The sequence below is a fragment of the Schistocerca piceifrons genome, chromosome 3 (assembly GCF_021461385.2).
Source record: "Schistocerca piceifrons isolate TAMUIC-IGC-003096 chromosome 3, iqSchPice1.1, whole genome shotgun sequence".
NCBI lineage: Eukaryota > Metazoa > Arthropoda > Insecta > Orthoptera > Acrididae > Schistocerca > Schistocerca piceifrons.
The window spans coordinates 291,681,273-291,701,611 of NC_060140.1; the positions used below are offsets into that span (position 1 = coordinate 291,681,273).

The 20,339-nt window shown below is 46.7% G+C and overlaps 1 protein-coding gene and 1 long non-coding RNA gene across 6 annotated transcripts in view; one reads left to right on the forward strand and one right to left on the reverse strand.

Moving 5' to 3' along the window:
- Positions 1–20,339, reverse strand: part of LOC124788188 (DNA ligase 3) — a 637,556-nt gene that overhangs the window by 504,598 nt on the left and 112,619 nt on the right. The gene's annotated exons all lie outside the window — the stretch shown is intronic.
- On the forward strand, positions 1,784–14,094 carry LOC124788189. The gene is made up of 4 exons (XR_007016067.1): positions 1,784–2,078; positions 13,543–13,547; positions 13,948–13,952; positions 14,084–14,094. It is a non-coding gene; the product is annotated as an uncharacterized LOC124788189 (long non-coding RNA).

The following is a 20,339-nucleotide window of genomic DNA, read 5'->3' on the forward strand; positions in this document are numbered from 1 at the left end:
ATTTCTGCACGAGTGCCGCAACTGTGTTGGCCTTATGAGGCTTTGCATTGTCGTGGAGCAGAATGACCCCAAGGGGGAGATCGCCTGATAGTTTTGACTTGAGCGCTTGGCAAAGGGTGGTCAATGTTTGCGAGTGACGCTGGGATTCACTGTTGTCCCGTGCTGCAGGAAGTGAATCAGAAGTGAATCTTACAAGGACACCTCCTCATCGCACCCCCCTCAGATTTAGTTATAAGTTGGCACAGTGGATAGGCCTTGAAAAACTGAACACAGATCAATCGAGACACCAGGAAGAAATTGTGTGTAACTATGAAAAAAATAAGCAAAATATACAAACTGATTAGTCCATGTGCAAGATAGGCAACATCAAGGACGTATGAGCTCAGGAGCGCTTTGGTCCTGTGGTTAGCGTCAGCAGTTGCGGAACGAGAGGTCCTTGGTTCAAGTCTTCCCACGAGTGAAAAGTTTAATTTTTTATTTTCAGACAATTATTATCTGTCCGTCCGTCCGATGCGAGGTAACTGCGCCGTAGTATGGGTTCGGAAAATATTCATTGACCTTGTTATTGAAGTCGTGAGCTATATTTGCTGGATTCATATTGCCCACGGAATACATCTCACGTATTTAATGCAGTCTCTTCGAAAGTAGCGAACAGTCAACTGCCAGCCAAGGAGCCTCGTCAGCAGGAATACTCTCTTTCGTGCGCTGTAGTCGACTGACGTCGTGTGTTCCGATGTTTGTTTAGGTGTAGCGACCCCATGCTACGGCGCAATTACCTCGCATCAGACGGACGGACGGACAGATAATAATTGTCTGAAAATAAAACTTTTCACTCGAGGGAAGACTTGAACCAAGGACCTGTCGTTTCGCAGCTGGTCACGCTAACCACGGGACCACTACGCACCTGAGCTTCCGCTGTCCTTGATGTTGCCTATCTTGCACATGGACTACTCAGTTTGTATATTTTACTTATTTTTTTCATAGTTACACACAACTTCTTCCTGTTTTCTCGATTGATTTGTGTTCAGTTTTTCAAGGCCTATCCACTGTGACAACTTATAACTAAATCTGAGGGGGGTGCGATGGGGAGGTTCCCTTGTTAGTCAGAGAAGAAGGTCAGCTTAACCTTTCCTGCACTCGTGTGGACGATTGATGCACGCTGCAGCTAGTTCCGTATATTCACGTGATGTGCACGCGTGCCCTCTAGCGACGGGCTGTGAATTTCCACGCTTTGGTCCGAACCACACCTCGTTACACACCCCACAATATTACCCTCCTGTCACTGGTTTGAGCATTCCAGACTCCGGCTTTTTCCTTTTTGAATGTCCCTTGTATATAGATATGGCATACCTGAACAAACCATGCTCAGACTTACTCGACGAACTGAGACAATTACCAAAGCAAGAAAGGGGCTTTTAGTGTGATGTCTCCTGGTGAGATACTAATTTTTGGTTCAGTGTGGTCCAGTTTCTATGCATTTTTAAGTGGGTCAGTGACCTCATTGTTATACAGTATTTCCGGAATCAGATGATTGCTCCCATGATGTACTATCGTAAGAATGGTAACTAGAATTCACCTTTTAGGCAAGTGTGACAAAACTCAGACGTAGTGTTTATGAAACACTTTTCTCGCATTGGTGTGTGGAACTACGAGAAGTACCAAGAAACGATCTGATTTTTCCCCTACTTTCTCGGTGGTCAAAGCGACGCGATAAATGTTGCAGACGCGCAGGCCGTAACTGGCGAACGCCGCCCACATTCTCGCGGGCACAGCGTACAGAAGAGGGGGCTGGGGTCGAAGGGCGCGTTTCACAACACGGCCCGCGTGTTTCGCGTCGGCCCCACGCCTGCCCCTCAGTTCGCCATTCAGCTGGACTCTTCGATGGCCGCGCCTCCTGGTCAGTGTGTGTAGAGAGGCGCTGGCGCTAGTACAGTAGCAGAGTCCGAGTCCAGCGACCGCTGCACAACAGGAGAACGCGTCACCCGCCGCGGGTGCTATGCTGCCGAATCCGAAGCATACCAGCTGCACTCTACGCTTAAGGCAAACGGGATCCGACCAATCTCCCACGAACGAGGTGAGTCAATCTACGAGTTCCTAGCAGGTGATGAAATCAAGTCAACTGTGATCACCAATGTAGATTGGCTATTTTTTCCTAAGTATCCTAAATCAAGACAAATAATTAGCGACTACATACAGAGCGTTCCAGGTTAGCTACACGTCATTTAGGTTTTCGTAGTAAGAACAGGCTACAGTTAAAAGAGCCGCAGGACATCAAAGGGAGACAGTAGTGGGAAGGAGTGGGAAAGGGTTACAGCCTATCCCCATGTTTTTCAATAAGTATGAGAGGCGTTCTATAAGGGAAAAAAAAAATCACATTTTTCCCCTTCCCATCACCCACGAACTGCTTCGGGCGGAGTACTTCCTTCATTGGGCAAAAAAGATGCGAGTTAGAAAGTACGAGATCCGGGCTGTAGGGTGGATGAGGAAGAACAGTCCAATGAAGTTCTGTGAGCCCCTCTCGGGTGCACAGATTCGGGTGAGGCATTGCTTTCTCATGGAGAACATGAAGTTAGTTTCCATTTTTGTGGTGACTAAAACACTGAAGTCGTTTCTCCAGTTTCCTGAGGGTAGCACAATGCACTTCAGAGTCGATTGTTGCACCATGAGGGAGAACATCAAATAGAATAGCCGCTTCAGATTCCCAGAAGACCACAGATGGTCCTTCGTTGCTCTTTGTGGTCTTCTATTAGGCAGCGAGGAACCCAGCTATCACACACCTCTGAGTACCCCAGCTGGTGGACTGGTGCGTCTCACTGCCAACAGCGCCTCTCGTTGAGCAGCGAAGTGTTTGTGATCCGCCGAGCACCTCGAATGAGAGTGTCCGCACGTTCCAACACCGCAGGAGTCACAGCTCTGTGCCGCCGGCCGGCACGCGGGTAATTGGACAGGTTAGCGCGATCTCGTTGCGATGATGACAAACGCCTCGCCCAACGACTCACTGAGCTTTTGTTCACTGCCAGGTCCCCGTATACATTCTGCAAGTGCCTACGAAAGTATGCGATGCTCTGCTTTTCCGCCAAAAGAACGCGCTTCCGTTATAGACCCTATTTTTAAGGCTACGTACAATTCTGCCATCTATGAGAATTTCTTGAAACTATAAGAGGTGAAGTCCCATTACAAATTCCACCTTTTTTTTTTTTAAACCGAAACTGTGTTGCATTACTTATTTAATGCTCCTAGTACATGAAATAGAGAGTAGTGGGAAAGGGATTGAGTTGTAGCCTATCCCCTCAGGTTTTTCAACAAATGCATTGAACAAGCGGAAAAGGAAACCCGTCTGGCATCATTGGCCGGAAGACAAGGAGGGCAGGTTCAGCCGCTTAATTGCAAAGATTTTGTCTATTCTTCGCGCAAACTGTCATTCCTCCGTGAAGTGTAAGTCTTGTGTTAAGTACACCTGATACGTCTTGATGACTGGAGAGAGAGAGAGAGAGAGAGAGAGAGAGAGAGAGAGAGAGAATATGTGTGTGTGTGTGTGTGTGTGTGTGTGTGTGTGTGTGTGTAACGGATCATCATCAACAACATTGTCGCGTGGCCTCCGCTCCAAGAGACACTGAGAAGATATCTGGAATTTAATCCATTAATCCAGGACATTGGCGCACAGTCTGGTGATCAGAAACCCTCCTCCCCTTTGCCGAAAAGCAGCCAACAGCGCCTGACAAACCCGGGCGGTTACCCACATAAGTACGGCAACAACCGCGTTCTTTAACTTCGGTTATCTCACAGGAACCGGTGGGTTCAACGAGGCAAGGCCTTCGGCGGAGATCAAAAATAAATTCGTGAAAGGAATTAAAGACCAGGATGAAGTATAATCTGTAAGGTCTGCGATGGCGTTTCAATTCTTTCACAGACGTTAAGAGACTTGGGAGATCAGTCGTACCGAATGTGTTATGTTTTGATAAACTGTTACAAAATGAACAGTAAAGTTAAATGCCTAATCGAATCAAGTCAAGTAATGCCTGCGGGAATTTCATTACGAAATAAGATACAAAGAAAGGACGGGGCGTGAGTCGTGCTTGGGTAGCTCAGTTGGTGGAGCACTTGCCCGCGAAAGACAAAGGTCCCGAGTTCGAGTCTCGGTCCGGCACACAGTTTTAATCTGCCAGGAATTTTTACTATTTGCGCAACACAATCACGAATTCGTAGGAGTGCAGATATGCAATGCAATACGATTACCGATACCAGGAAAAGCTTTCATGAAGAAGAGTAGGTAACATCGAACATAAATTTAAGATTCGTCGAGTATGTTCCAGAAGGATTTCTTTCTAATGTAGCCTTATATGGAAGTCAAACGAACCATCAACGATACCGACAACGTAATATAAGCTTCTGAAATGTTAAACAGTGATACTTTATCTTTTTCTGTTTGATGGATAGATCCCATAAAAAATGCAGAAGTAATGAATGGAATCGAGGAAGAAGTAAATTTATAGCACAACTGGACTAAAGGTGTAGTTGATACAACATCCCAAGGCATAAACGACTAATTAATTTAGTAATGAAGCGAATTTTAAGCAGCAAAACTTGTAGAGGGAAGTACAACTGAAGGACGAAACAGATTACCAAAATTATTACTTTTACTTTCAGACAACTCTGACCGTCAGGCATCATCTACAAATTACACTATAGTGGGGGTAGTCAAGTTACGTTTTAAATAGGACCTCATATATGCTATTTTATGATATTAATTTACGATCACATTAGCGCAATCATCGGCTAAAAAAATGTGCGTTGTTCTAACTATGTTATGCACTTCATTTCCGTAGCATTAGTCAATGTTTTATGGTGCACAAAATCAAAACGAATGTGGCGATGAGCAGTAGAATGGAGAATAGCGAAATTATTTTAAAAAAATATGGCCAAAATAAGGAAGATACAAGACGTAGATTGCCCCAGAAGGCTTGTTTGAAGAAAAATCCTTACTGCTATTAAGCCCTGGCATGAAACTGAACATAAAGCTCCTAAAAATGTACGTCTAAAGCTTGAGAGTGAATATTTTGTTCCTAGAAATTGTTGAAAGTTACGTTACCATATCAAATACGAATTAAAAAATTGGTAATACGAATAATACGGAAGTAATAAAATTATAGAAAACGAACGTCAAAAAGCAGGTGCAAGTCAATTCGGTATCCACTACTGCATCTATATATAACACTGCAAGGGACCAATAAAAATTAAAATTTGAAATAGAGATCGAGGATCCTCGTTCTAACGGTTACGTGTAATTGTCGAGATCAGCACAAGAACGTGTCGAGATCACCAAAAGAAAGGAGACGGAGGGCGGCACCCAACATCAAACCACAATAAATGTACATTAAGAAGACTGTCAGATGTTCATAAGAAACGCCAAACAAGCCCTGTTATTCACATCACATACGACATTTCACCAATTATTCGAAGTATGAATGGTCGCACTAACCCCTCTGCGACCGACTGGAAAACTATCTGCCAGCGGGACTGTCTCAGAACGCCTCAAAGTCTACTGTAAAACTGATCTGTCAACGCGAAAGTCATTCTCCGGAATGTTATTGTGCCCTGAAGCGACTATTTTGTAGTATGGCAGAGGTACCCCTGAGGATTACCTCGGACTGTACAAGATGTGTGTCTGATGTAGTCAGAGTTTTCCTTTCCGGATGAAAAAATGACTGAGCACTATGGAACTTAACTTCTGAGGTCATCAGTCCCCTAGACCTTAGAACTACTTAAACCTAACTACCCTAAAGACATCACACACATCCATGCCCGAGGCAGGATTCGAACCTGAGATCGTAGTGGTCGCGCGGTTCCAGACTGAGCGCCTAGTTTTCCGGATCATCCTGGCTTGAAACAAGGTAATGAAATGGGCTCTGGCCAGCAAGTTGCTGAAGACGGATCGAATCTGGCCTGCTGGAATTGCTGCAATCTCATCCGAAATGTTCTTCTGCAGTTCTTTAAGACTATGAGGGTTGGTGGGATACACCTTAGATTTGAGGGCTCCCCAAACAAAGCAATCGCACACTGACAGATGACCTGGGTAGCCAGCCAGCTAGGGCCGCGACCGGATTGACCTCAGCTAACAACTTTCAGGCGTGAAGATTGTGTAAATGAGCTCCACGGTTCGACGACTGTATGGGCAGCTGCTCCATCCTACTGGAAGTAACTGTAGGTCTTTTCCTCCTCCGTTAATGCAGCCACAAATTCACGTCCAACCGTATACACTCGTCCGGGCCACCCCGGCGGATGGCGTCTCAGTTGCAACAAACTGCCGCTAATTACGGGCTTAAGAAGAGTAAACTTCTAAGGTCATCCGTCTCCTATTCATTCCCCAGGACGGAATCAGTGCACCCCAACGGTCTGTGTCTAGATTAAATTCTGTGTGTGATGGCTAGGAAAGGTTCTAAACGTTCATGTAGCGTATAGCAGAGGCGAGACGTGGGTACGAGCCAATATTCACTTAGTGGGATGTAGTCTACCGTATCTTCCTACGTCGTCGGCGTTGTCGTTGTTGTCGTGAGGTACCGTTATACCAAGTGGAAAGGCGCGTCGATCTTAGAGCATGAGATATGGTAACCTTAAGTCATTGACAACACACAACGGTCACGGTAGCACCTGATTCCAGAATAGCTGCAGTAGTTAGGATCTACGAACTACCCCCTCTTGACCAGGTCCCCTAAACTTAACTCGTAACGAGATCCCTTCGAAGCAAATTGTCATAACGATCGTCTATAAAGGCTTCGTACAACGATAAGAAATGTTACAGTTCATGGAATAGTAACAGATACGACCAAACTGTCTTGTTTCTTCTGTTTTATTTAACGTAACTTTGTTCACAGTTCTATTTCGCATTCACCACTCATTCAGACACTGATGTGGAGTATATGCGAGTGCCTGAATCCTAACTCCCAAGTTCCATCGAAACCCTTTGATGAACAGTTTTGGTTGCTCGACACCAACAATCAATGATACAGTTTTTCTCCTTTTCATAAATTGGAGCCCGCTCTCCGCGATATAATTAAAAAAAAAAAAAACCGGTCTCAATACCGCGTCCCTCGTGAGATGCGCATAGATTTATCCCGGAATTGACCGCCCTGTAGGTGTACTCAATTTCATGACCACACTTCGCTATCCACGATTTCGTGTAACTAAATGTCCTTTTGTTACTCTGATTATATACTGTAGTTATTTAAAACTCGCCCCTACATTTTTTCACTGCGCACAATTAGCACTTCTTTACTTGTTTATTTCTAAGAGTAAACAAAAAATGACGCCGTATCATCGGCTTCGTCGATATAAAGCAAAACACCTCAACATGCCCAATTTTACCTCTTCTTAAGCAAAACACCTCAATATGCCCAATTTTACCTCTTCTTATAGGATCGGCTACCTTACTCATTAATATACTACATATTATTTCCAATAACACTAAACAGGTATCGGCGTTATATTTTAATTGTATTCAAAAGCATATTATTATTATTATTATTATTATTATTATTTATTATTATTATTATTATGACCGCCCAAATCGTAACAAATCGTGCGGCGTGCGTTTTTAACGATAGCTTTACATTCGCCCAGCCTTTATTCATGCAATATTATATATAAATATACAGACAGGACCGAAAGATCAAGCTCTCTACCGTAACCAATAGAGGCAAATACGCTATTCAAGTTCCGTTACATCTATCTTGACTCGTATTGTTACAATAGGAAACCACATCCAAGCTCTCATCGTCAATTGGCAGGGCGGATTCGAACCGGGCCCTGTGCGCCTTCCCCTTTCGGAAGCGGGCCGTTTAACGGCAGTAATATCAACGACACAGCCTAACCTTCTCAGGTTTTGAAAAATATCGTTCAACACGCTTGACGAATAGTCAAGTGTTATTACAGTGAAGTGCAATAACCAAATTGGAAATCTCATAATAAAAAATGGCATGTTAAAACACGCACCGCTTACTGCCTAATACTCCACTCAACGTGGAATGTCCAGTGACCCAGAAACTTCCGAGAATACCTAGTCGGACTTTGTCATAAACGACGTGCGACCTCACGAAGGACATCACTAGTCAACCTGCAAACCAAGCACTGATAACGTTGTGCAGAGTGAACCCGAAACCGACGCTCGTGCTTCGCGACAGTACGGCTACGAATCAAGAGGTTATACATTTTTCTCGTCGTGTTTGGCAGTGGAGCTTGGGTTGTTACCTCAGTGGAACAATCTAGATCATCAAACAATAACCGCGCTACTAACGAGATTGCAAATGCTGCAAACATTGCACCAAACGAAACCATAACATATTTCAGACACTACTGAGTAAATTCCTAATAATGCTATGATCTCTTACTCTTTTAAGAACAAAGGCGATGTTTCGGCATTGGAAACACTGTCCTTCCAGCCTGAATCAATAGTGTTTTATCACAAAAATCGAATTCTACTGTTACATAACAGAATTCCCAGCTGTGAAATAACAAAAAAATATCTACGACAGACTGAACAAAAACTGTGTGACATTATAACACTGTCTTCGGATGGCGGCAGAATCAGGTCAATACTCTTACAGAAAACTTATCGCCGGCCGTCTAGATGACTCCCGAGATGAACTCTCAGAGTGCAGACATGACGTCAGCCATATTGGATGTCTTTCTAGATCAGAAGTTCAGTGTAATAAACAAGAGTGCACAACTTTTACAAATGTTAATTGTGTTCCAATTAAGAACTCTCAGCTGACATTCTAGCATTACGAAAGCGATAGAATGAGCTTCTGCATAACATCTGTTATATTCATTATCAGTTCCATTTCACATCTGGCTCATTAATATTACAGAAGGAGTATTTCCCGAAGGCTTCTCTCATTATCCGTGAAAGGCAAGACTCTTGAAATCAAGTGCACATTCGAGACATTTACTCTGCCAGTAAGTTTCATAAGTACGTGCAATTTATCTGCGTCGTGGAACTTTAAAGTAACTTCGGGTGAATCCCATGGGAGTATTATAGATGTGTTACTGTTAACGATATATATAAATTATCAGGCGTATAACGTACGAAACTCAGACCGTTCACAGATGATGCTGTTGTATGTAGAGAAGACGCAATGCTACAAAATGTTAGCAAAGTCCTGCAGACGACGCTTGGTGCAAGGATTAGCAGTTGATCGTCAACTTAAAATAACGTACTGAACACAAACAGGCGGAAACATCCAGTATTGGTCGATAGCAATACTGGCGGTAAGTTTCTAGAAACAATAAAAACCGTAGAATATTTGGGAGTATCGTCACAAAGTAGAACGACCTCTGAAAACCTGTACTAAAAGCAGAAGTTAGGATACGATTCACTGGAACAACTCTGACGAAATACAATTCATCCACGAAAGAAGTGGCTTAAAAAACACGCGTTCGACTGAGTCTTTATTATCGCCCGCCAGCCTGCTCTTAAGGGAGACAAGTCTTCAGATGTAAAAGCAGATTCGGTCGTGCCCTAAGAGCGTGTCATAGAGCCATTACTGTTAACAAAACATATACAAAAAAATAGTGGATAACGTTGGAAGTTCCACGAAGCTTTTCGCAGATGTCACTTGTGTACAGAGAAGGAGCTATGACCATTCGTTCATCTTCGCTAATGTGAAACACATTTCCTCTACTGAGCAAGTGTTCATAGTTGGTAACGTACGCACTTTAGAGCCCACGTTTATTGGACATTTTTTCTCGTTTTTGTCCACATTACCACCACTGATTTTTTTTTTGGTGGGGTTTAAGGGCGCTCAACTACTGAGGTCATTAGCGCCCAGTCACTGTTGTTAGAGCACATGGACTCTAGTAAAACTCAAGGGGATGGGGGGACACCAGAAGGACCTGACAAAGATGCAAATAAAATAAGTAAAAAGGTTAGATGTCTTTGGACAATCCAGTCAAAGTTATAAAACGCAGAATACGAGCAGCTGCTCGAGCGTCATCAGCTAAAACATCTGGTAAAGTAGATGGCAGGGACAGGACAACACGAAATTGACTAAAACGGGGACACGACAATAAAACATGGCGCACTGTTAATGCCTGACCACAAGGGCACTGTGGGGCTGGGTCACCGGAGAGCAGGTAGCGGTGGCTAAACCGGCAATGCCCAATCCGCAACCTGGTCAGAAGGACCTCCTCTCGCCGAGTTGCTCCGGAGGATGTTGTCCAAGCAGTTGGGAGCGGTTTTACTGCCCGGAGCTTGTTTACTTGGAGGGATGACCAAGCATCCCACCACAACGACACAAGCCTCTTACATACATCCCCACGAACGTCAGATGACGGGACACAATGGGAGGCTGGCCGAGGCAGGAGGACTGCAGCCTTGGCTGCAGCATCAGCAGCCTCATTCCCAGGCACTCCGACATGTCCGGGAACCCACAGAAAGCTGACAGGAGAACCATTATCAGCGAAAGAATGGAGGGACTGCTGTATCCGTTGAATCAAGGGATGGACTGGATAGGGAGCTCCAAGGCTCTGAAGAGCACTGAGTGAGTGAGAGCAGAGTACATACGATGAATGGCGGTGGCGGCGGGCATACTGAACGGCCTGATGGAGAGCAAAAAGCTCGGCCGTAAAGCTGGAACATTGGTCGAGGAGCCGGTATTTAAAGGTGGCGGCCCCGACGACAAAGGCACAGCCAACACCATCGTCAGTTTTGGAGCCATCGGTGTAAATAAAGGTGTGACCGGCAAGTCGAGCACGAAGTTCGACAAACCGTGAGCAATACACTGCAGCCGGAGTACCATCCTTCGGGAGTGAGCTGAGGTCGAGATAAATATGAACCGGAGCCTGGAGCCATGGTGGTGTCTGGCTCTCGCCCTCTCTGAAGGTGGTAGGAAGGGCAAAATCCAATTGTCGAAGCAGGCGACGGAAGCGGACTCCGGGGGGCAGCAGGGCAGACACATACAACCCGTACTGACGGTCGAGAGACTCGGCGAAGAAGGACTGGTAAGAGGGGTGGTTGGGCATAGACAACAGCCGGCAGGCATACCGACACAGCAGTACGTCGCGCCGGTAGGTCAATGGTAATTCGGCAGCTTCAGCATAAAGACTCTCGACAGGACTAGTGTAGAAGGCTCCGGTCGCAAGACGTATGCCCCGATGGTGGATGGAGTTGAGCCGGCGTAAGAGGGATGGCCGAGCGGACGAGTAGACGAAGCTCCCATAATCCAGCTTCAATCGGACTATGGACCGATACAAGCGAAGCAGGACAGTGCGATCCGCTCCCCAAGATGAACCGCTAAGAACTCTGAGGACATTAAGGGAACGTGTACAACGGGCCACCAAATAAGAGACATGTGGAGACCAACACAGTTTCCTGTCCAACGTGAGCCCTAGAAACTTAGTTGTTTCCACGAATGGGAGAACAACGGGACCGAGATGTAAGGATGGCGGAAGGAACGCCTTATATCGCCAAAAGTTGGTACAAACCGTCTTCTCTTCAGAGAACCGGAAGCCATTTGCCACGCTCCATGAGTAGAGGCTGTCTAGACAACGCTGAAGGCAGCGCTCCAGGAGGCATGTTCTCTGGGCACTGCAGTAGATCGCGAAGTCATCGACAAAGAGAGAGCCTGAGACATTAGGTGGAATGCAATCCATAATTGGATTGATCGCGATGGCAAAAAGGGCTACGCTCAAGACGGAGCCCTGAGGCACTCCGTTCTCCTGGAGGAAGACGTCGGACAATACGGAACCCACACGTACCCTAAACTTTCGATCCGTTAAAAAGGAATCAATAAAAAGGGGCAGGCGACCGCGTAGGCCCCACCTGTGCATAGTGCGGAGGATACCTCCTCTCCAACAGGTATCATAAGCCTTCTCCAAGTCGAAGAACACGGCTACCGTTTGGCGCCTTCGCAAAAAGTTGTTCATGATGAATGTCGACAAGGTCACAAGGTGGTCAACAGCGGAGCGGCGGCGACGAAAGCCGCATTGGACATTAGTAAGTAGCCATCGAGATTCAAGAATCCAGACTAACCGAGCATTAACCATGAGCTCCATCACCTTACAGACACAGCTTGTAAGAGAAATAGGGCGGTAACTAGAAGGAAGGTGTCTATCCTTCCCGGGTTTGGGTATAGGAACTACGACGGCGTCACGCCAATCCATGGGGACCTGACCTTCGGTCCAGACGCGATTGTAGGTACGAAGAAGGAAGCTTTTGCCCGCCGGAGAAAGGTGTGCCAGCATCTGAACGTGAATGGCATCTGGCCCTGGAGCAGAGGACCGGGACAGTGCAAACGCACGTTCGAGTTCCCGCATAGTAAAGGGGGCATTATAAGTTTCCAGATTCAGCGAGTGGAAGGAAGGTCGCCGAGCCTCTTCTGCCTCTTTCCTGGGAAGGAAGGCAGGATGATAATGGGCGGAGCTTGAAACCTCCGCGAAAAAGCGGCCAAAGGCGTTGGAGACATCCACAGGATCAACAAGGACCTCATTACCTGAGGTCAGGCCAGGTACTGAGGAGTGGGCCTTAATGCCCGACAGCCGGCGCAGGCCACCCCAAACGACGGAAGAGGGAGTAAAACTGTTAAAGGAGCTGGTGAAAGAGGCCCAACAAGCTTTTTTGCTGTCTTTGATGACTCTACGGCATTGCGCTCGGAGTCGTTTGTATCCAATACAATTCGCCAACGTAGGATGGCGGCGAAAGGTGCGTAAAGCACGTCGTCGAGCACGGATAGCGTCCCTACAAGCCTCGTTCCACCAGGGGACGGAAACGCGACGTGAAGAAGAGGTAGTACGAGGAATGGAACGTTCGGCAGCATTGATGATAACAGCCGTGAGGTATTCGACCTGACTGTCACAACTGAGAAAATCGTGGTCCGAAAAGGTCGCCAGGGAGGAGTAAAGGCCCCAGTCAGCTTTCGGTATGTTCCAGCTCGAAGGACGTGGGGATGGGGTGTGGTGCAGGAGACGAACGACACAGGGGAAGTGGTCGCTCGAATAGGTGTCAGAAAGGACATACCACTCGAACCGACGGGCAAGAGTGGTAGAACAGATTGAGAGGACCAAGTGGGAGTAGGTATGAGTAGAGTCCGAGAGGAAAGTCGGGGCGCCGGTATTGAGGCAGACAAGATTGAGATGGTTGAAGACATCCGCCAAGAGTGACCCTCTTTGACAGGATGCAGGAGAGCCCCAAAGGGGATGATGAGCATTGAAGTCGCCAAACAATAAAAACGGCGGGGGAAGCTGAACGATCAGGTGCATCATGTCAGCCCGACTAACAGCAGATGACGGTGGAGTGTAGATGGTACAAACTGAAAAAGTAAAAGCAGAAAGAGTAATACGGACAGCTATTGCTTGGAATGGGGTGGTCAATGGGATGGAACGGTAATAGACATCGTCCCAAACGAGCAACATGACCCCACCATGAGCTGGGATACCATCCACAGGGGTGAGGTCATACCGCTCCAAGGTATAGTGGGTAAAGGCAATACGGTCAGTCGGGCGCAACTTGGTTTCCTGGAGACCAAGGACGAGCGGACAGTGCAGGCGGAGGAGCAGTTGTAATTCCTCCCGATTAGATTGAATACCTCTTATGTTCCAATGTAACAAGGCCATCGCTAGTCAAAAAGTTGGGGGAACGAGACGGGGGAAGAGCTGGTCACCTCGACGGCCGCGGAGGGCCAGGTTGCGAGGGAACAACGCTACAACCGGCGGGAGGCGGATCCGGTTCCATCGAGTCGTCGCCAGCTGCGGCCGCTGTCCCTGGTTGTGTAGGAGGGGCAGCATCATTTGCCGACGAGAGGCCAGCTGAGCGCCTGGCAGCAGAGCGTCCCGGCGAAACTGAGGACGGCCGGGAGCAGCGACTCACGGATGGAGCATCAGACGAAACGCGACGGGGTGGAGAGGGGGAGAGAGACTACTTCTTGGAGGCCTTCTTGGAAGGCCGAGGAGGCACAGGGATGGTGGGCTGGACCCGAAGAAGTTCCTCACGCGCGGGGTCCGTTTTGGAACGCCGGACCTCGGAAGCTGGGGTCCGGAACGTTTCCCCGATGGACGCCTGAGAAGAGGAACGCTTCTCAGGTGGCGGGGGGAGAGGAGGAGGAGGAGGAAGGGTGGCCCCTGGGGCAGAGGGGGCGGGGGCCACGGGGGAGGAGGATTTGGAAGGGAGGGATTTGGGAGGCGGAGGCAGAGCCTGCGATGGGTGGAGGAGGCGGAGGGGGGGGACAGGATAGGGGTGAGGATACCGCGGAAGGAGTGGACACAACTGAGGCAAACGAAGTGGTCAATGGCACGGGATGGAGGCGGTCATACTTCTTCCTGGCCTCAGAATAAGAGAGTCGATCCAAAGTTTTGAGTTCTTGTATCTTCTTCTCCTTCTGATAGGCGGGGCAGTCTGAGGATCTAGGCGAGTGGATGCCAGGACAATTAATGCACCGAGGTGGTGGGGTGCATGTATGTTCCTCACGAAGAGGACGTCCACAATCGCCACAAACGGGCTCAGCCTCACACCGTGACGACATGTGCCCAAAGCGCAAACACCGAAAACAGCGCATAGGAGGCGGGACGTAAGGTCGCACGTCGCACCGGTAGCACATCACCTTTACCTTCTCTGGGAGAACGTCCCCCTCGAAGGCGAGGATAAAGGCCCCGGTGTCGATGCGACGGTCTTTGGGGCCGCGCTGGACTCGCCGAACGAAATGCACGCCTCGGCGCTCCAGGTTGGCCCTGAGCTCCTCATCAGATTGTAGCAGGAGGTCACGATGAAAAATAACCCCCTGTGTCCTATTTAGTGCCAGATGCAGGACAATGGACACTGGGATGTCCCCTAGGCGGTCGCACGCCTGGAGCGCCGCCGACTGTGTGGCGGAGGAGATCTTGATAAGAACGGACCCTGAACGCATCTTGCTGAGAGCCTCGATTTCCCTGAAGATGTCCTCAATGTGCTGAACAAAGAACATGGGCTTGGAGGTGGTGAACGTCCCCCCCATCGGTTCGAGAACAGACCAAATAGCGGGGGAAGTACTTCGCCCCAAGCCGGCAGGCCTGTCCCTCCTCCCAGGGAGTGGCCAAGGGGGAAAGGGCAGGAGAACCAGAACTAGAAACGGTACCTTTTCTTTTGAAAGACTCGGCCGCAGAGCGACCTGATACGTGTTGACGTTTCATCTGCGAAACGTCCGCCCCGATACCACCCACTCCGACCAGGGGCTCTCCCCACGGGCGCCACCCAGCCTCAGCAAGGGCCACCTGGCAGGATGACCGTTGCCGGGAGTCCTGATGCCCCATGGAGATGGGCATCTACTCCTTGGCCGACGTGGGGAGGGTGCAGCTCAGGTATCGGCAGTACGATCCCTGTGTTGTCAGGGGGCTACAACCTAGAGGGTACATGACGACCCCACCACAACGGGCTGGCTACCGTGCTGGATTTCTGGTGCCATGGAAAGTCCATCATGATCGTTGGTGCAGAAGGGGACGCACTATGGGCGTAACTTGTACAACCCATCAGGCGTTTAGGCCCAATTTGAGGAATAGTGGGTATGGTTACAACGCCAGTACAATGCTGAGTGCCAAGGTCTTAGTGCACTTAGGACCAGTAGTACACCACGTAAGGTGTCCTTCCCCAAAAGGCTCGTACTTCTGTAGAATTTTGAAAAATGGAGGTCAAACCCCAAGGGGGACCATCACATGGAAGGCCGAAACGGTTGAAACTCCTTTTAGTCGCCTCTTACGACAGGCAGGAATACCTCGGGCCTATTCTTACCCCGGACCCGCACGGGGACCCCCACCACTGAAAGTTCCCAAGTTCCCAACCCTACACTCTTCGCAACAGAAGAACCGGTACATGTATTCATCTGTCAGAAGTATCAGAACGGTTTTCGTTTGTAACTTTCGACTCGTTCGTTTCCGGTATAGGGATCCTTACTTCAAATTAATGCATTTATCGTTCTCCATCATCACGCAATCACCCCGTGAATACATACATTTACAGACGCCCGCGCCTATAACTAACGCTCTGTAGTGCCGTTGGATGACGTTTCAGGACATGGGTTCCGATTCAAAATACGATGTACTCACTCCCCTCTACAAGTCCTAGAAGTCTGTAACGGGACTTTCCGACCACCGTGTATAGTACAGAATACTTGCGATAGAGTCTCTGACTAGATCAACGAATAACAAAAACGAAAATAAGTTAAACGTCCGTGAAAAACATTGCAGATAGTTGTTCATATTATTTCATCAAATGTGAAAGATCCGCCCCGTTTGTGAGCCATGTCATTTCCCGGCCTTATAACGCTTTTTTTATTTACTCGTGTGTTTCTGCAGGCATGGTTCAGCAATCTCTCATCAGTAAGGTCACCACACACGGAGCCTGTCTTCATACTTGATACAGACGGGGCAAGGACACGGCCGTGGCTGCGTGCAGCGAACCATCCTGACATTTGCATAGACTGTTTTGTGCAGGCAATATAGGACGGGAAAACTAGCACGCGTGGAACGCGATTCCTCGCGTAGCCCTACTTTACTGTAGAATAGTGTTACAATCTGGTCAACTCGTTCGTCGCTTTGCCTTCTCCACGACTGGGGAAGAGCAGAAGCAACGCGAATGGAATTGGAATGAAAAACGATAATATCGACACGATGCACCCTTTGCCATGGACCGCACAGTGGCTTGCGGAGTATACAAATGAATCATCTAAAACTTGCACCGTGAATATTGGTGAGCGGTTTTCACAGAATGGATTAATAGTCAGGGGTTCGTATCGTTAGCCAATCAACATATTGCATTGATACTTAGAAAGTATTTTTTGTACAAACATACACATTTTAAATGTAACGATGCCTACTGACACTAACAAACTAAAATTAAGGAAAATTAGACTGTCAATGCTGTTTGTTGAAAGATTCTAGTGCGAGTCGTTTACGAGCTATCGTATTTTGAAAAGTTCGCACACCGACGCTTGTATAATATCTGTGGTAGTACACACTAAAGAACAACACAAACGCATACAATAGTTACGTGGATTCTGACCAGTAAAGTGAACTAACCATCACAGTTCGTGTTCAGAACGACCACCGGTAGCGGCAACATACGCTTCCAATTTGGTATGTTTCCACACCGACACTTGTTTGTGCCATTCAACCTGAGTAATTGCTAGGTATGATATGATTGCTTCAGTGTGCTTGTGTGTTTCTCGAGTGCATTGCGACTTGCTAGTCAGTCATGTATCTTGTTAAGTACTGAAGCCACGTTTACCAATCATTGCCAGGTAAATCACCGATACATGCACTATCGGTCTGTTGATAGTCCCCGTTGGCTTCGTCATTTAGAACGTCGGCGTTCACGGAGTGTACATGTGAGGTATTGGATAGTAAACAGTCAGTTCGTATGTGCGTTTTGCAGACACACAACACCGAACGCGCACAAATATCGCAACCTCCAGACAAACCATCTTCCACGGATGCTAGAAGACGTTTCTCTGCAGAAAAGGAGGAACCTGTGGTACCAACATAACGGCTGTCCAGCCCATAGTGCACGAAGTACTATTACATGTCTTTACGAATTGTTTCCAAATCGTTGGATTGGATGCAGAGGACCTGTACCTTAACTGGCCCGTTACCCCGATTCAACGCGTGTAGACTTTTTCTGTAGGGAGAGCTGAAAGATGCTGTCTACAAGGACATACCAACTGCACCCTATGATATGCAACGACGTATTACTGCTTTCTGTCCGAATATATTTGCTGAAATTATAGCACGAGAGCAGCAGCCACAGATTTGACAGCTTTTATCAAAATTTGAATCACACGCAAGTAAAGTGACTGCCTGTACTTGAGTTTAGGTCGGAATTGCAGTGACGAAACGGAAAAGCGAAGAACTTCAAAAAATCGTTAAATCTAAAATGCAGCTCTAGTCTTAAAATCAAAACTCGTTTACGTAGATTAGATTTTAGTTTGTATTCCGAAAGACTATCTTCGTCAATTCATGAAGTATCCCATCACAGACTCATTAATTGATACCGGTGCTCCATTCCCTAAGGCCCTAGTGGGACCTTCCTCCTCATTCCTTCCGTAAGTAGGCGGTTAGTAGTAATTAAATGACCTCAAGTTGAGAATCATGTTTTCTCCCTGTCGTTCTCGTAGCTGCATAACCCATCACTGCGAGTAAAATCCTTGGTTACAACAATGCGAAAGTAGTAAAAGTGTGTAAAGTGCAGTAGCACCTCTCAACATTCTCTAGAAGTAGAAGGTACAATAGTCCAGACACACAACATTTCTATTTACAACTTAGTGCAGCTATCAATCAAAATTAATCACCCGTTCACATTTTTAGATAGTATAAAAGAATTTTTCATTAAACACTCGAAAACATTAAGAATTATTTTAAAAATTTCTTTTTCATTCGGAATTGGTTCTTCATGCCTTGCAGTGTAGGAGGCGGAAGACAAATTTTGGTAATAGTGATAAAACTCCAGGAAAACACTAAGTAAAAAACAGTAAGCACAAAAAACCAAGGTCTGTACCGAAGTGACTAATCAGGACCTTCGTTATTTTCGAGTTATTACCATGTTTCAGACGAGAGGTGGGGGGCACCTATTCGATGCGAGACACACGATAAAACATTATAGAGGCTCATTGTTTTAAAAATAATCTTTGAATCTGTCGATCTGCGCACACGCACATACAAAACCATGAACAGGTGAAGAATATGATACAACCTCTCAGCTTCATCAGCATTTCGCAACTGCGATGACTATGAAGTCAAACGCAATTACACGTATTTTACGGTATCTATGAAAGTAGTTCGAATCCTGCAGGGACCCACTTCTCGCACTGCCCCACAGATCAGTTTGTCACAACAAGCTATATTCTAAAAGCAAGACAAGTAAAATAAATAAATTAATGTTCTATCTCTGTGTGCGCATGTGTGACGTGACTCATCTCACAATTCGCATGTCAACAGCGATGCTCAATGTCTATAGACTCAACGCAACTAAAAAAATTTAAAAAAGAATATTACCTTCGGTGGCATCATTGATCGAAGTAGAATGACGCTATTGCGAACTTCATTAAATCCAAACTACTGAAAAACCGAAAACGGTGATAAAAAGGAAAGCAGGTTTTCCGCTAAGGGAATTACGATGTAAGGGGTTTTATAGTATAAGTGGCAGCCGAGTGCGTTGGAACTTTAACGACTTAATTTTTCCATGTCAGTCATACTCCTCTATCAGTACCAGGCGATGCCTGCTCGACAATTTCTTCATCTTCGCTTAAATGTTTTTCAAACTCCCCGCTCACAAGGGGAAAAAGCGGGTGTCATTACAACCTCATGTACAAGGAGTAGGCGAAGTTTTAATTATCTTCTTCAAAAAATAAAGTTAGGTAAATAATTTGTTTGCTCGCTGGTAAATGTCTGCAGCCCCAATACACACTGAAATCCCCATGCCGCAGTATCGTAGCGCAACGCTTGAGGAGCCAAAACAAAATGGTTCAGCTTACTGACAAACTGGAGAATCGTGTGGCAGTGCGGCAGCAGCGACAAAGTAGCAACCGTGTCAGGCCAATCCAGGTGATTCGGGATAGCATCTCGAGTGGTCTGACAAGGATGCAACATTTTAGCTGCTGTCGAAAACTACCGCACGATGCTTTTACGGACGTGGAAAGATAAGCAGTTCAGGCAGAAGAGAGCACAGAAGCTTTTGAAATATGGTGCTACAGAGGAATGTTGACAATCAGATTAGTAGGTCCAATAGCTAATGAGCTACTAAATCGAAACTGGGGGAAAAAATTTACGCTAGTACTTGATTATAAGAAGGGTTGCGGCTGACAGGATACCACCTGAAACATCAAGGACTCGCAAATTTCGTATTGGAAGGAAGTGAGGGGGGTGGGGGGATCGAAAATGTAGAGGGAGCCCAAGCCTCAAATATAGCAAGTACGTTCAAAATGGATGAAACAACTACTGCAATTTATCAGTGGGCTGCACCATTTTGTTTTGGCTTCTCCAGCAACATGGCATGGTACCGTTGAAAGTGATTTCAACTTGTACCAGGACTGCAGGCATGAACGCACAAACACAAACTGAAGACTTGAAATAAAAAAAATATATTATAAGTGCCATAATGAGAAATTTTTAGGTTTTGTGTGAAATGAGATCTACATGCCAACCCCAACAACGTATAAAAGACTCAAACTGCCAAGAATGAAAATGTAGTACCAAATGCAATCAACAGATGGTATGCGGTTTAAAAGCCATTGCTGTTGACATGTGAAAGGCTCTATGATAAGCGCGCTTACTCCTTGGTGTTAGATAAAATGGAGGAGTCAGCAGATGTTTGTTAGAGTTTCAGCGGA